The 17,527-nt window shown below is 33.7% G+C and overlaps 1 protein-coding gene across 1 annotated transcript in view; it reads right to left on the minus strand.

The window, feature by feature from the left end:
- MACROD2 (mono-ADP ribosylhydrolase 2) overlaps window positions 1-17,527 on the minus strand; it is a 1,973,048-nt gene that overhangs the window by 1,533,439 nt on the left and 422,082 nt on the right. The gene's annotated exons all lie outside the window — the stretch shown is intronic.

Below are 17,527 nucleotides of genomic sequence, written 5' to 3' on the forward strand. Positions count from 1 at the left end.
TCTCAAACTGATAAAAAACTCTTCACTCATTCTCACTTAATTTAAATAATTAGTATTGGTTTAGTTCATTTTAAGTGTCCAACACTATTCAAACTGATTTAAATGATTGACTTATTCAATCCTCACAACAACTCTATTAGTAAATAATACTATTATCTTCATTTTATAGATGAAAAAACTTAGGCACAGAGAGATTAAGTATTCTTTACCAAGTTACACAGCTATGAGTAGAAGAACCCATATTCAAATCCTGGAAAACTTGTTCTGGAGCCTGTGATCTTAACCCCAACCCAATGCTGTCTTGCAAGAGTTTTATATATATATAGAAATATATATGTTTAAAGTTTAAATAATACTATTTGGACTAAGTCTTCATTTCTCAATAACTCAATACAATTTTAGGAAACAAAAAATTAACAGGATATTTTAAAGATGAGGAATCACAAAAGACCCCTAAGTAGCCAAAACAATTCTGAGGAAAAAAAAACAAAGTTGGAGGCATCACACTGCCTGATTTAAAATTATGTTACAAAGCTATAGTAATCAAAACAGTATGATATTGACATAAGAACAGACACACAAACCAGTGTAACAGAATAGATGGCCCAGAAAAAATTCCAAACACATATGGTCAACTAACTTTCAATAAGGGCACCACAAAGACAATAGTGAAAAGATAGTCTCTTCAATAAGTTGTGCTGGGAAAACTGGGTTTCCACATGCAAGAGAATGTGGAACCATTCTTTATCTTATACCATACACAAATTCAACTCAAAATGGATAAAAGACCTAAGGCCATAAAACTCCTAGAAGAAAACATAAGGGAAGAGCTCCTTGACACTGGCCTTGGCAATGATTTCTTATATCACACCAAAAGCTCAGGCTACAAAAGCAAAAATAAATAAATGGAACTATATCAAACTAAAAATCTTCCGTACAGCAAAGAAAACAATCAACAAAATGAAAAAGCAGCCTATAGATTGGGAAAAAAAATTTCCAAACCACATATCAGATAAGAGGTTAATATCCAAGATTTATAAAGTACTCATACAATTTAATAGCAAAAAAAACCAAAAGAGGGTACTTCAAAATGTTTGTGAAAAAATGGAATTAAAAGATAATACGGATCTTTCCATGAACTTTTGCAACTACCTTTGTATGACCCAATTTAAAAGTGGGCAAAAGACTTGAATAAACATTTCTCCAAAGATGACATTAAAATTGCCAACAGGTACATGAAAAGGTGCTCAACATCACTAATTATCATGGAAATGTAATTCAAAACCACTATGAGATTCCACCTCACACCAGCTAGGATAGCTATTATCAAAAAGACAAGAGATAACGAGTGTTGGTGAGGGGATGGAGAAAAGTGAATCCTTGTACGCTGTTGGTGGGAATGTAGATTGGTGCAACCATTAAATAAACAGTATGGAGGTTCCCAAAGAAATTAAAAATAGAACTACCACATGACCCAGCAATCTCTATTGTGAGTATATACCCAAAGGAAATAAAATCACTGCCTTATAAAAATTTCTGCATTCCCATGTCCATTGCAGCATTATTCACAATAGCCAAGATACGAAAACAACCTAGGTGTCCATTGATGGATGAATAAACAAACAGCAGTATATATATACTATAGAATATTATTCAGCCTTAAAAAAGGAGAAGATTCCTGCCATTTGCTATAACATGGATGGATCTTCAGGACATTATGCTAAGTGAAATAAGCTAGACACAAAATGAAAAATATTGCATGATCTCACTTTTACTCATATGTGGAATCTAAAAATAAAATAAAAGGTCAAATATGTAAAGATAGACAATAAAGCAGTGGTTACCAGGGCCAGGGCTGGGGGAAGGAAATGGGGAGATGTAGATCAAAGGATACAAAGTAGCAAATATGTAGGATGAACAAGTCTAAAGATCTAATGTACAATATGAGGACTATAATTAATTGTGTATTAGACTCAGGATTTTTGCTAAATGAGTAGATTATAGCTGCTTTTGCCATGGGGGTAGGGAAGGGAATAGGTAACTATTTGAGATAATCCATATTTTAATTTTTTCCACTATAATCACCATTTTACTATATATATATATGTATGTATGTATCTTATAACATCATGTTGTATACCTTAAATATACACAATTAAATTTTTTTAAATTTTAATGTACGAAATTTCAAAACAAAATATTTTCATTAAAATTATATTTTGAGTATAGCAATACAAATGCAAAATTCATTTACATCAGTACAACGATACTTCAAAAAGTTCATGGAAAGATTCATATTATTTTCAGCTTTATTTTTCTACAAACTTTTTGTAGTACCCTCATACTATTATTATTCATTGGTTAAACTTCAATTTTCTTTTCTTTTCTTTTTTTTTTTTTGTGACTGGTAAGGGGATTGCAACCCTTGGCTTGCTGTCGCCCGCACTGCGTTCAGCCATAGAGCGCACTGGCCATCCCTATATAGGATCCGAACCCACGGCGGGAGCGCTGCTGCGCTCCCAGCACCACACTCTCCCAAGTGTGCCACGGGGTCGGCCCAACTTCAGTTTTCAAAGTGATGAAGTTATGACTTCAATTTTCAAAGTGATGAAGTTAAGATTGAATTGACAAACTGAGAGAGAAGAGATACATATAAAAAATATTTAATGAGAAAACCTTTTTAAAACATAGTGTATTATTGCTGAATATGAGATGCAGAAGAATGGGAAAGCTAAGGATGACATCCAATTAAAGAAAGAAGCTTGTGAGAAACAGTAGAAAGCATAGAAAACATCACCACTTACTTTACTTTTCATAAAAATGTGTGCTTTATGTAGCTAATTCTTCAGTCATGTCACTAAAATATCTTAGCTAATGACTTTTACAATTTAAGCCAGCAATTATGCTATTCATTAAGTTGCCTATAATTTTAAATCTTGGATCCTGCCAAATTGAAACTTCCATGTTTCTATTAAAAGTTATTTGTATGAGTGAAAATCCACTGCATCGTCAGGATATGTTCAAAGCAATAACGCTAAAATAAAACCCAAGCAATGTTAATGATTAAGATTTATTGAGTGCTTACTAAAAGTTAAATACACACTAAATGCGTGCTTATGATGCATGCATTGTGTCTCTCAAGTAATGCAGCCTCATAAGTTTTTTCATTATTTTAATTCTCTGTTTTTCACAGACAAGGACACTGAGTTAGTTAAATTGGTTAAGAAGGATCCAATCCCAGGCAGCCTGACGACATACGCCTAGGTCACTCAGCATCTAAGCAATCCAGCTCCTGCCTGTTGCCAGGCCTACAATTGACTAAATTTAATTTGTCTTTAAGTATCCACTACATGTCATATACTGTGTTAAGTGCTGGGAAAACAAAAACTGAAAAGATGTGGCCTCTTCTCTTAAAGAGTTCATTGTCCAATAGGGAGTATGCATATGGAAGCACACTATTACAACACAGGGTAAAAGTTAATGATAGGTTAATGGGGGTGAAGTGCCTAGGCATATAGTGTTAGCAAGAATAATAACACACATAGTTTGGAGCCAGCAGAGAAAAGAGCATAATTAAGTACTTCAGAAAATGTAGGAGCAGGGGAGGTTTTACAAAGAAACAGAAGTTAGTTTGAAATTGTCTTCATGATATAGATGTTACCTTGTTTATATTTATTTTTATTACACTAATAATGTGGTATAAATAAAACATTAATGCAGGAAATCAGGGTCATCATCTTTCACTTTCTTATTTACTTTGGAGGTTTACAATCACACTACATACATGGCTTTGTATCTCTTGTCAACAGACAAATATAAATTTAACCAGACTTTTAGCATTTTGTTTTTTCCTTTTGCTTTAGCACATGGGTAAAATATCTAATATGTAGTCTGGTAATGAATGACCTAGAAAGTGATTGCTTTGTATTCTGTATGTTCTGGCTTTTATAAATAACTGTGACATTTAGCAGCTTAGTTACAAGTTTACAATGATTTCTATAACTTTAGGAAATGTTCTGGTGTACTTACTTTAAGCAATACACTTGGACAAAATTCTAACTCTGTTTTTCCCCCAAGAAGAATATAACTCCATGAGAGTAGAGATTTGCTTACCACTCTCTCTCCAGGACATAGAATAGTGCCTGATACATAAGAGGTACTCAATAACTATTTGTTGGATTAAAAAAAATTAATTAGTGGTTAAATTGACATCCTAATGAGGATATTATATCATACCTGTACTATGAACAGAAACACTGGACATTGGGATCATTACTGTAGTAGGTTGAATGGTAGCCCCCCAAACAGTATGTCCACATTCTAATCCTTAGAAATTTGAATATGAGCTTAGTTGGAAAAAGGTTCTTTGCATATATAATTAAGATCTTGAGATGATATCATCCTGAATTATCTGAGTAGGCCCTAAACCTAATGAACGTTGTCCTTAAAACAGACATACAGAGCAACACACACAGACAAAGAGAAGGCCATGTGAAGATGGAGGCAGAGATTGGAGTTACACAGCCACAGCCAAGGAATGTCTAAAACCACCAGAAATTGAAAGAAGCTGGGAAGGATTCTTTCTTCCCTGGGCCTTTGGAGAGAGTAAGGCCTTGAACACGTTGAGTTCAGACTCTGACCTCCAAAACTGTGAGAGAATAAATTAGTTGTTTTAAGCCACAAAGTTCGTAGTACTTTTTTATGGCTTAACTAGAAAACTAATACAGTTACCAACAAATCTTCTGTGGAAGAAGTCTGGTATGTGTAGTTGTCAAGTTGTAGCTGATTTAATTGTTAATGTATCAGGAACCTACACTAGGTAGGCAAATGAGAATTGACTGTTGGCACTCGCTGGTGACCTTGATAACAGCATGTTCAGTAGAGTAATGGGTTATTGCAGTGGATCAAAGAGAAAAAGAAAAGAGAGAAATTAAAGACAATAAGTATAGGCAAGCATTTCAAGGAGTTTCGAGGAAAGATTGTAGAAATAGAAATAGGGAAAATGAAGTTAAGGGAGAGATTTTGAAAAAGGGAAAAATAATAGCATGTCTGTATGCTGCTAGGATGAGCCGATAGAGAAGGGGAAGTTGATGATTCAGGAGAGAAGTAGGAACTGATGCGGCAACTTGCTTGATTCACTTTAGGTTGTTCACAAGACTGACATCATCCCTGCCTTCAGGATGTTTATAATAAAGTACAGATGAGAGACTTTACAGCAACAATTGCAAGAGGATTGGGTGCCAAAAATGAGGGGTGTGTATGACAGAAGGACTAATTCAGGGAAAGGGTATGATGGTGGCAGGGATCAGTGAAGCTTTTCTGAAGAACTGATATCTAAACCGAGTTTAAAAATGGTAGAAAGCCTTAAATATAAAAACTCAAATATAAAGAATATTCAAAATAATTTCAGTTTGCCTCATTTGATTTGACAACACATTGCATTTATTTCACAAGGTATGCTCAGTTTTTTTCTCTGCATTGCAAGTAACATCAAATAGAATAGCATGGAATTTGAGAATTTAAATTAGAAGTTTCATATCTTTCAGCTAAGTCAATCTCAAGATTTATTTTGTGCTTTTTCTGCTGTATTTGTAACTTATGGGCAATAAAAACATAATGATTAACACTAAGATCAGCCATTCATGACACTTTAAATATTTAGAAAATTCATAAATTGCCTATAACTTCTAGAAGCATGTCCCTCTAAAAATTGTTTATTTTTGGCCATATTATTACAATGTTAACTATATATGCAAGCCATTTTCTTAGATGACGCTGGGAATAAAAAAATCAAATGAATTTCTCTATTTTAAATCCTCTGGGAATTGCTTTCCTATACTGTGAAATTGTTGTTCTGTCAAATCACATACAACCAATTCTCTAGTCACTCTTGAAGAGTACTAACAAACTGTCTTGATGAGAGAATATTCAGGTAAACTGGTCTTTTTTCTTTCCATTTTATCACATTGTGGCCATGTGTCAGTCGCTAAAATTTTCAGTTTTGTACGTAGTCTGACCTGGTGGTGACAAACTTTTAAACACTTAGCACATGTAAAATGTTTGGACCAGTGCAAACACATAGTATAAGTTCAACAAACAGTTGCCATTAACATTATTATTATTTCACAGCCATATTATTAGAAAATGCATTCTATGACTATAAATTTGTACACATAAAAATTTCAGTCTCTTTCTATGCTGAAAAAGAAGACTTGGACTTTGAAGGCAACTCTTCCACGTTGCAGCTTGTTGCATCTCAACAAATAGAGATGTCCGCTTGTTTAGCTAGGAATGACCAACTTTCTATCTGGAGAACACTGAATTTTATGATTCTGATTACTCTGCAATTCTATCTTAAAGCACTTTGGTTCCTTTGGTTGGTTGTTTTGTTTTACAAATTTTATCCTTTTCTTAATTTAAGAAAGTCAATTTTTCTCTTTATTTTCTGTATTATTGATCACACTAGAAAATTAAATACTTGTCAAGCAAAATAAAATGGATTGCATTTATTCACTGAATAAAATGTCTTGAAAGAAATAATCTGAAGACATTCTTATTTCCCATTCATTGCTGGTTATGCACAGGTTATATTTCAGTCACCTGGGGCATTGTTATGGATGTATTTTATGTCTCTTTCACTGTTTCTTCATTTACCACTACTTATTATGCTTATTTCATCTCCCTCATTAAGACCATAAAATTGCAATTTCCTTGAAGGCAGATAGAGCAGTGAACTGCTTCTTCTGTTTAAGGATAAACTAACTGGTCTGTTGTTCTCTATCTAGAAAGTCCTTCCTATCCACTGATGGTGACACACTTTAAAAACTCAGTACATGTAAAGTACTCAGACCAGTGCAAACACATAGTAAGAATTCAACAAACAGTTGCCATTAACATTATTATTATTTCAGAGCCATATTATTAGAAAATGCATTTCTATGACTATAAGTTTGTATGCATAAAGTTTTCAGTCTCTTTCTATGCTGAAAAAAGACGACTTGGGGCTCTGAAGACAACTCTTCCATGTTGCAGTTTGTTAACAATAAATAAAATAGATTAACTTAGGCCAGTAGAGAATCATTTACTACCAAAAGGTAATAGTGGCCAAGTGCCTAATCCTAGCCCCAAACTGCAATAATATTCCAGAAATCTGGAACAGCTGAGGAACAAAGGAGCAACTGATGGAAGACTCAGCAAAGGCCTCATACGCAAAGTGCTCCAAATGAATGATGTTTATCATCTGGCTTTCAATATATTAAACCCTCCTGAATTACAGTAATTCCCTAGAGGTTTTTAAGAAAACAGAAATTAACACTATTGTGTGGGCTCTAAAATCACAGCGTATATTATGGAATACTATATTTATTAGCTGGTCCTCACATACCGTCCTCTTCATTCATTCAACACATTTTTTACTATGCACATACTATGCATTAGGCAAATACTGCTCAAGGTATTGGATATGTAGCAATGAACAAAACAAAATGCCTATCCTGATGAAACTAGTAAGGACAGACAGATTAATAGATGCATATAAAAATAAACAAACAATTTTGTTTAAACAGACCAGGCAGTAATACATTGTATGAAATGACATATGAGCTACACATAAAGGAAGCGAAGAATTAAGTTCTGCAGATAACAATGGCAGAGTATTGGAAGAAGAGGCAGACTGTAAGTGAGACAGCCCTGAGGTAGGAGCACGCTTTCCAGGAACAGCAAATTTCCTGGTACGGTGTGGCTAGAGCAGAGTGAAGCACAGGGAGAGCACCAGGGAAGCACATCATAAAAACCCTTGTATGCTCTAATGAGAAGTTTGAATTTCATGCCACTATGTTCTTTGGCCAAATAATCATATTAAACCATAATCCAAATGTATTAAAAAAGGAGAATTGGGACTAGTAATTTTCTCTTGCAACAGATAGTTCGAATGGCTGGATTTCGGCTTGACTTACGCTCTCTGTTGTAGGAAGTACTCTAAATGTAATACTTAATCATTTCAGAGTCTGGAGATCAGGATCAATGAGAGCTCAGAGATACTCATAATGGAGCTTCCTTCAGCCTGGCATATGGAAAACTCAAGAGTGATTCAGAAGACAGAATAATTGGTTAAGTTCCTCACACTGATACACACCTTTCAGTCACTCAACAGCTTCAGGTCTCAGTTCCTCATCTTAAAGCAGCACTGTATAAGTTCTAAATTCTTTTCCAATTTAAAAATTATTTGAGTCCTCTCTATTTGTTTTGGCATGATGGAATTCCTAATAAATGTCTCTAAAAAGACAAGAGAAATATTAACAAACCTTATTTCTCTATCTACTATAATTCAAATTGATAACTAAAGTTCTTTCTTGAAATAATTTTACTAGTCCTGTGAATCTCACGTACATTATGCACACTTTTTAAAAGTAGTAAAACTTAATTTTGCAAAATGTATGAGAGTACTTCAAAAAGTTCATGTAAATATTCATATTATGTTTTAATTCTATTTTTTAAATGAATTTTTGAAGTACTCTCATATATGCAAATAAATTGTTCTGTGTTTACAGTAGCTTTAAAGAATTCTCTCAGCTCATCCTCCCTTAAAAATAAATTTGTGTGACTTTTCTTCTGAGTCCAGTCTCACCCTGCAGCACTATGGTTAACAGTCTGGCATCAGACAGATGTGGGTTTCCATCCCAGCTCTGCCACTAAACCAGTTGTATATATAGTGTATATTGTGCAAACTGTTAAGCCTCTCTATGCCTCCTTGCATACAAAATAAGGACTTGGTATATAATTATAACTCAACTGCTAATTGCTATTATTAAATTTATTTATCTTTCTGTTTATTTATTTTTATTTCCAGTTACCTATTGAACATCTCCACATGGATATTCTGCTATTAATTCAGACTCAGTATGCTATGTCATCAGGTAGCATTAGGTACAACTGCCTATATAAAAGAAAACCCCAAATACCAGTGGCTCAGAGAAAATGAAGTTTATTTTTCTCTTATACAAAGTTCTACAAGTAGGCACTTTGGGGCTGGCTTAGTCTTCTTAGTCATTAGAAATTCCCATCATGCAGCTTCCACCCTCAAAGTCACCTCAAAGACCAAAATTGCTGCTGAAATTCAATGCTGTTAGATAATAGGCAGTAAGAATAAGGGCAAGATAAAGGCACACACCTCCAGAGAGGTCTCCTTTTCATATGCAGCTTTCCTTAAAGTCTAACACAACACTTCTGCTTACATCACACTACCCAGAACTTAGTCACGTGGCTATGATCAGCTGCAAGGTAAGCTGGGAAATATCTCTTACCTGGACACATTATAGACCTGAATAAAATGACATACATTTCTGATACTGAAAAAGAAAGGGAGAAAGAATATCGTATAGGCAACTGACAGATTTTGTCACAGAAGCAAACTGAAGTCATTTTATCTCACTTAAACATGTTCCTCCTCTTTCACAGCTGAATAGTATTCCATTGTGTAAATATGCCTCATTCTTTATCCATTTGTCTAATGATAGATACTTAGGTTGATTCCATATCTTGGCTATTGTAAGTAGTGCCGCAATATACATGAATATGAAGATATTATTTCAACATACTGATTTCATTTCCTTTGAATACATACCCAGGATGGGACTGCCAGATCATATGGTAGTTCTACTTTTAATTTTTTGAAGAAACTCCATACTTGTTTTCCATAGTGGCTGTACTAATTTACATTCCCACCAACAGTGTATATGAGTTCCCCTTTCTCCATATCCTCATCAACAATTGTTATTTTTTGTAATTTGATGTTAGCCATTTTAACTGGGGTGAGATGATATCTCATTGTGTTTTAATTTTCATTTCCCTGATGATTAGTGATGTTGAGCATTTTTTCATATACCTGCTGGCCATTTATATGTCCTCTTTTGAGAAACATCTATTCAGATCTTTTGCCCATTTTCTAACCAGATTATTAGGTATATTTTCTATTCACTTGTTCGAATTCCTTACGGAATCAAGTTAGTGCCCATCAACAGATGAATGGATTAAAAAATGGCATGTTTACACAATGGAATACTATACAGCCCTAAAAAGGAATGAAACCTTGTCATTTACAGCAACGTGAAGGATATTACGTGAAATAAGCCAGGCACAGAAAGACAAATACCATATGATCTCACTCAAATTTGAAATCTAAAAAAGTTGATCTCATAGAAGCAGAGAGTAGAAAAGTGGTTGCCAGAGGCTGGAAAGTGTAGCGGAGAAGGGGAGATGGGTAGAGATAGGTCGATGGGTACAAAGGTACAATTAGATAGGAGGAATAAGTCTAGTGTTCATTGCACAATAGGGTGACTATAGTTCACAATAATACATGTTTCAAAATAGCTAGAAGAGAGGGTTTTGAATGTTATCATCCCTGTTGGATGGATATGCTAATTCCCCAGGTGGTGGATATGCTAATTACCTTAATTTGACTATTACACATTGTATACATGTATTAAAACATCACACTGTACTCCATAACAATTAAAAACAATTGTAACTCCATGTACAATTATTACATGTAAATTTAAAATAAATTAACTTAAAAAATGTTCCTCCCCTAGTGTTTCTATTTAAAACAAAGCGTGACCATCCTCCCAATCAGCAATCAAAGCTGGAAATATTTGCATTACTTTTAATGCCTTTCTCTCCCTTGATACCCACTTCAAACTACTTGCTAAATGTAGTATCATCGCCCCTCCTCTCCATTTCCATTAGTGTTACTACCTCACTTATTCCACAGAATAATCTCCCAGATGCTCTCCATACTTTGTCTCTCTCATCTTTAATCTCTTTTAAAGATTACCACCAGGTTACTATTGGGAAGCAGAACTCTGGTCATGTCTCCTCCCTTTGCTAAGTCTTTAGAAAATCTGCAATGCATGAAGAAAAGCTCCAAATCCTTAGTCTGCCATTAATTTCCTTGTGACCTAACTAATTCTATTGCCCTGTAACCATAAACCTGACATTCCGGTTAAATCAAGCTAACTCGCTGATGTTATGCTTACTTTGTGTAACTCTACCCATGCTGTTTTTTCTCCATTTCTACCAAAACTTTTTAGTTTGGGTTCCACCAAAAGCAGATGCTGGGATAAGGATTTGGGAGTAGATAAATTAATTGGGAAGTGATCTCAAGAAGTGTAAGTAAGAAAATGGGAAAAAAGAAAAAGAAAGTAAATGCAATAATGGCTTCATTAACGATGAGGTTACCACTGAGAGCCTCTGGAGTATAATCCTGTTAGGGACCCTCTGGAAAATGCGTAGGTCATACCACTATATCATACTCCTGGAGAAGGCTAGGGAGGCTAGGCCTTGAAGAATCTTAAAGAATCTATAGATTCTTTCCCATCTCCCACTGGCTGAGGTTTGCTCAAACAGGTGTTAACTCCTCTGCATTCCCCTGCGGAAAATGCAATATATCCAAGCAGGCTCCTCTTGTACCAGAAGCCCTAAGGCAGAGAAGCAGAAAGGTGCTGGTACCTGACTTGGAAAACCATCAACCTGCCAGGAACCATCCATAGCTGTAATTATACTCAGGTGGGAAGAGCATCGTAAAGTTGGCTACAAGGACCAAAGCCCATCTACACTAACTTCAAAGACCTGTTCAAGACAACTCCTCCTTGAAGATTTCTCTGATCTCCCAAATCTGAAGTGAGTATTTGATCATTACTTGATCTCTCTCCATTAGAACACTTTATTCTTGTGGAGATAATAAATAAAGTATCAGACCGTCTGCTTCTTGAGAATAAGCTTGTATCTAATTTTGCAAACATAAAATTTTTACTTCATAGGACCATGGACAAGGAGAAAATAATCAAGCATCATGGACATTTAAAGGCCACAGAAATCATTCTGGTTATAAATTACAAAGTTCTAGCATAGTGTAAAAGAAATAAATACATATATATAGGAACACTGTAGCTTTCTTACAATCTTAAAACCTCTACCTCTGGTATTCATTTTAAGTGAAATATTACAATGGGTTTAAATATCATTAGTTTCTTGGCTTAAACAGTTTTGGAAGGTTAGGCTAAACTCTCTATTCATTAATAATAGGACAAGAAGAGTACTTAATATAGTTTTGAAAGCAAAAAATATTATATGTTAAAAGGTACCCTGTCACTGTATCAATACTAAATTTAGAGTGAAGTTCAGTTACCAGTACAATATTAGAATTCTCTTCAGGGGTTTAATTACTGAAGGACCAAAATGACCTCATCAAAGAGCATAATATTTATGAACCAACTCAAAGGCAAAGCTACCTATAGACTCAGAAGTGTATTAAGCTATACAATAAAAAAAAAAAAAATCACTCATTAAAAGTTCTTATTCTAGTTAATTTAGGAATTGGATGTTTCACATACCATTTTAATGACCATATTTTTTTAAGAAATGTACTATTCCATTGATTCAAATAAGCACCTGTAAGAAGATTCCAAACAATTCTAACTGGCACTATCACTTTATTTGAAAGATGATATCAGTACTGCAAATCAACTCTATTGCCAACATTTAATTGCAAAAGATTTATCTCTATTTAAATAATTTACTTTCATTTTCAAAACCAAATTTACCTTAGTAAAAATACAGGAGTAGTATAAAATTAATATCAGGAAGATGAAATTTAGCATCAATATGCCTAATCTGAAACGGCAACAAAAGACATTTTCTTCATTGTATAAAACAATGGGCAAATTTTGATTTAATCTTCTACTTACTTTCTAAAATCTAAAAATTGAAGATATTCTCTTAAATACTAGATTTGGGAATTCTTCCTAACTATGAGAAAGAGTTAAACAGTCATAGTGAATATTACTAATCAATTCATATATTTTATGATAATAGCACTGCTGTCACATATAAAATTAGAATACCAAGATTTTAATAGGCACATATCTTGAAGACAGTACAGTCTGGTCTAAAAGTATAGGCTATTATAACACTATTAATCCATTTTGGCATTTATTTCCATCTGTATTTCAACCCATTAAAAATTGAGTTCTGTCTGTTTACAAAATGGCCATTTAATATTTTCTACTAAATTACATTTGAGATTATAGACTAACTGCCTCACATGATATCATTATTTCATTAACATTTCCAGTAAATTGCAGGTCTAAAAGTCTGCTCATCACTATGGTAGAAATTATGATAAGGCTATAAATAAGAAAACAGAATTAATACCTTTTATCAAATATTATAGGACATTTACATAATACTATCTACCATTTCCATTACAAAGAGAACATTATGCAATCTGTTGAAATCTGTTAATTCAGCCACCTGGTATTTCATTGCTCTCAAACTGGGATTTAAGAATTAAGGCACTTTTTTAAGAGCTACAAGGAGTCAGGGCTTAACTGATTACTTCTAGCTTTACCTGTTGACACAGAAGAAATCAAAGGAATACCAGCCATCTTTCTAGGGATGTTTTCTAGACACAGTAAAAAAGAAGAAATCATCCATTATAGGGTAGCTTTTTCAAAAAGGAAACATTTTTCTAGTTTGTTGTGACTAGAAAACAGGACAATTTGGCTGGTGTCATGGGTATGGAGGTGTGTATGTATGTGTTTATATACATACAAATACATACATATACATACATACATGATATATAGCCACATGCCACATAATGACATTTTGGTGAGTGTATATGCAATAGGCCATAGTTGGAGCAATAGGCTAGGTGTGTAGTAGGCTATATAGCATCTAGGTTTGTTTAAGTACACTCTATGATGGGCACACAATGATGAAATCACCTAACAATGCATTTCTCAAAACATATTGCCACCATTAAGTGATGCATGACTACACAGAAATATATATTATATTACATGTATTTAATATATGTATTAGACATATCGATATTACTAGTCTTTAATGATATCATCTAAAAGAAGGAATCAGGAGGAAAGCAGAAGACATAGTACTAGGAAAAACTCAGAACTTTCAGAGAAGTTGTATATAAACTAGAAAAGTATCTAATGGGTCAGAGAAGTCAAATAATTTAAGGACCATGATCTGAATGCTGGTTCCACAGCTCTGTTCACTTTGTGAAAATTCATTTCACCATACACTTATGATTTGTGTACTTCTCTGTATGCATTTTATTTTCCACAAAAATACATTTTAGAAGCAAAGATAATAATAATTCAAGGACCAAAAAATACCTGCTGGATTTATCAACCCAGAGGTATCTTTAGTGAGAGCTCAGAGGTACTGAGGCCAGTCTGGAATGCATGAGAAGTAAAGAAAAAGAACAAATAAAATCAATTTATTATAAAATATTGACTGCTAAGAAAAGATAAAAGAAGGTAATTGGAGGGAGATGTGGGGTCAATAATTGAGTCTATGACGGCAGTAAGTGAAAAATAAGAACCAACCAAATTCATATTGCCAAATTATAAAAGACTAAGGTATTGGTTATAGCAGATAACTCAAAGATAAGGGTGAAGGAATGAGGCCAAATGAAAAGAATTTGCTTAAAACTTATCTAAGAAGCAACTGGATACCCAGATTTCATCTCTGGACCTTACACAGCCAACCAAATGTCCCTCTACAACTTCAAAAAAAAAAAGGCTAGAGGGTAAAACAAAAGGTTACACAGTTAACAGTGGAAACCACACTGAAACACAGACTAAGTTAATTAAGCACAGTGGAGGCTGGCCTCCACATTCTTCCTCCCTAATGGGCCTCTGAAAATGCTAGGCACTCCCTACACATAAAGGAGACAAGAGGATCCTTCGCTGAGATACCTGATCAGCTCACATGGAAATATCTACTGATGATGACTCTGAAGTTTCCCTAACTAAATAGCCCAGATGAATCATCTTCCTGCAAAACTCCATGGAAAAACTTATGCACAAAACTTCCAATCTAGATACTTTACTTGTTAGCAGATAACCAAAGATTAAAAAAATATCTGAGGAAAGCCACTAATATAAAAGATGAAAAATTAAGCAAACTAATAGAATAAATAGCAAATTGAAGAAAACATAGAATATGCAGAAAGAAGAAAACTGAAGAATCTATTAATATAGAGATATGATTTGCAACCATGACATAAAAAGAAAATACTATCAAAAGGATAAGAGAGAGAGAGAGTGAAAGAGAGAAATATTCAGAAACAAAAAAGAACTCTTGGAAATGAAAATATAATACCAGAAATGAAAAAAAAAATACAAGGTTAGAAGATAGAGTTAAGGAAATTTCAAAGACAAAGACAAGAAACATAAGAAAGACCAGCCCAGTAGGTCCAACATCAAATTGTATAAATTCTACAAGGAAAAATAAGAGAAAGGGTAAAAAGTCAATGAAATAATTCAGAAAATTCCCCAGAGCAGAATATGAGGTGCACAGTGAAAGTGCTCATAGAAAACTTATCACAATGAATAAAAATAGACCCACATCAAAGCACATTATTTAAATTTTTCAAGACCTCATGTACTACAAGCTTCCACAGGAGAAAAAATATATAAATAATTTCTTCAATACTGAGAAAAAATTTCAACCTAAAATTCTATACTCAGTGAAACTATTAACAAAGTAGAAAGGTAGAACAAAGGTTTTTCAGATATAAGATGACTCAAAAATTTTAGTTCCAAAATACTGCTTCTTGTATACCAGTGTCATAGCAGCATTATTCACAATAGCCGAAAGGTGGAGACAACCCAAATGTCCATCTACAGATAGATTTTTTAAATGAGGTATATACATACAATGGAATATCATTCAGCCTTAAAAAGGATATGTACCACAACGTGATCAATCTTAAAAACATTATATTAAGTGAAATAAGCCAGACACAAAAGGACAAACATTGTATGAGGGTATTTCAAAAAGTGGTGAACAAGTAGAATTAAAGGATAATATGAATCTTTCCATGAATTTTTGGAAGTACCCTTGTATTATTCCACTAATGTGAGTGAGGTACCTGGAATAGGAAAAAATAGAGACAGAAATAGAACAGAGGTTACCAGGGTCTGGGGGGAGGAAGAAATGAGGAATCAGTATGAGATGATAAAAAACATTCTGGAAAAGGAAAGTAATAATGGTTGTACAACATTGTGAATGTACTTAATGCCACTGAATCGTACACTTAAAAATGGTAAAATGCTAAGTTTTCTGTTATGTGTATGTTATCACAATAAAAATACTCTGATTTCCTAGCTGTGACATTATTCTATAATTATGCAAAATTTTACAATTACAGGAAACTGGAAGATGAAGGGTACACATGATCTCTCTACATTATTATTTATAGCTGCCTGTGAATCTACATTTATCTCACAATAAAGTTTTTCTCAAAAAAATGCTTTACTTTTGAATTTTAAATTTAAAATGTTAAAATATACATTTTCTTTTTTTTCTTTTATTTTTTATTATACATACATGTGCGATACAATGTTGATTTTCAATAATTGTGTACAAAGTGTTGTGGTTAGATCAGTATAATTAGCTTATTCTTCATTATAAATTCAATGCAGTCCCCATCAAAATACCAATGACATTCTTCACAGAAATAGAAAAAACAATCCTAACATTCGTATGGAACAACAAAAGACCCCGAATAGCCAAAGCAATCCTGGGTAAAAAAAAGTAAAGCCAGAAGCATTACACTTCCTGACTTCAAACTATATTACAAATCTATAGTAACAAAAACAGCATGGTACTGGCATGAAAATAGACACGTGGACTAATGGAACAGAATAGAGAACTCAGAAATCAGCCCACGTGTTTACAGCCAACTGATCTTCAACAAGAGCTCCAAGAACATACATTGGGGAAAAGACTGCCTCTTCAATAAATGGTGCTGGGCAAACTGGATATCCATTTGTAGAAGAAAGAAACTTGATCCTTACTTCTCACCATATACCAAAATCAACTCAAAATGGATTAGAGACTTAAATATGTCTTGAAACTTTAAAACTCCTAGAAGAAAATGTAAGCGAAACACTCTAGGATTTAGGGCTGGGCAATGACTTTATGAATAACACCCCAAAAGCACAGGCAACAAAGGAAAAAATAACAAATGGGATTATATCAAACTAAAAAGCTTCTGCACAGCAAAGGAAACAATCAATAAAGTAAAAACTATACATTTTAAAACTGCAAATCAAACAGAAAATTGGGGGTTTCAATGAAGCTAATTTTTTAAAAAACAACACTACACAGAATTAGCATTATGCTGGTAAATGGGCCATAATATTTCAAAGGCTTTTGAAAGTGAAAATACCACATGACCAACTACTTCTACATTTAGGTATATACCCTAAAAAAATTACGAAAGATTTACATACAAGAATGTGCATCACAACATCACTTGTAATATAAAAATTTGAAAACAATACAAATGGTGAATAATAGTGAATATTTAAACTGTGACGCATCTATATGATGTAATATTTTGTTACACAAAGTCAATTTTTAGAAGAATATTTAATGACATGGCAACATGCTCATGATATAATGATTCAATGGAACAAAATAAAGAAAAATCACA

The sequence above is a fragment of the Cynocephalus volans genome, chromosome 1 (assembly GCF_027409185.1).
Source record: "Cynocephalus volans isolate mCynVol1 chromosome 1, mCynVol1.pri, whole genome shotgun sequence".
Classification (NCBI taxonomy): domain Eukaryota; kingdom Metazoa; phylum Chordata; class Mammalia; order Dermoptera; family Cynocephalidae; genus Cynocephalus; species Cynocephalus volans.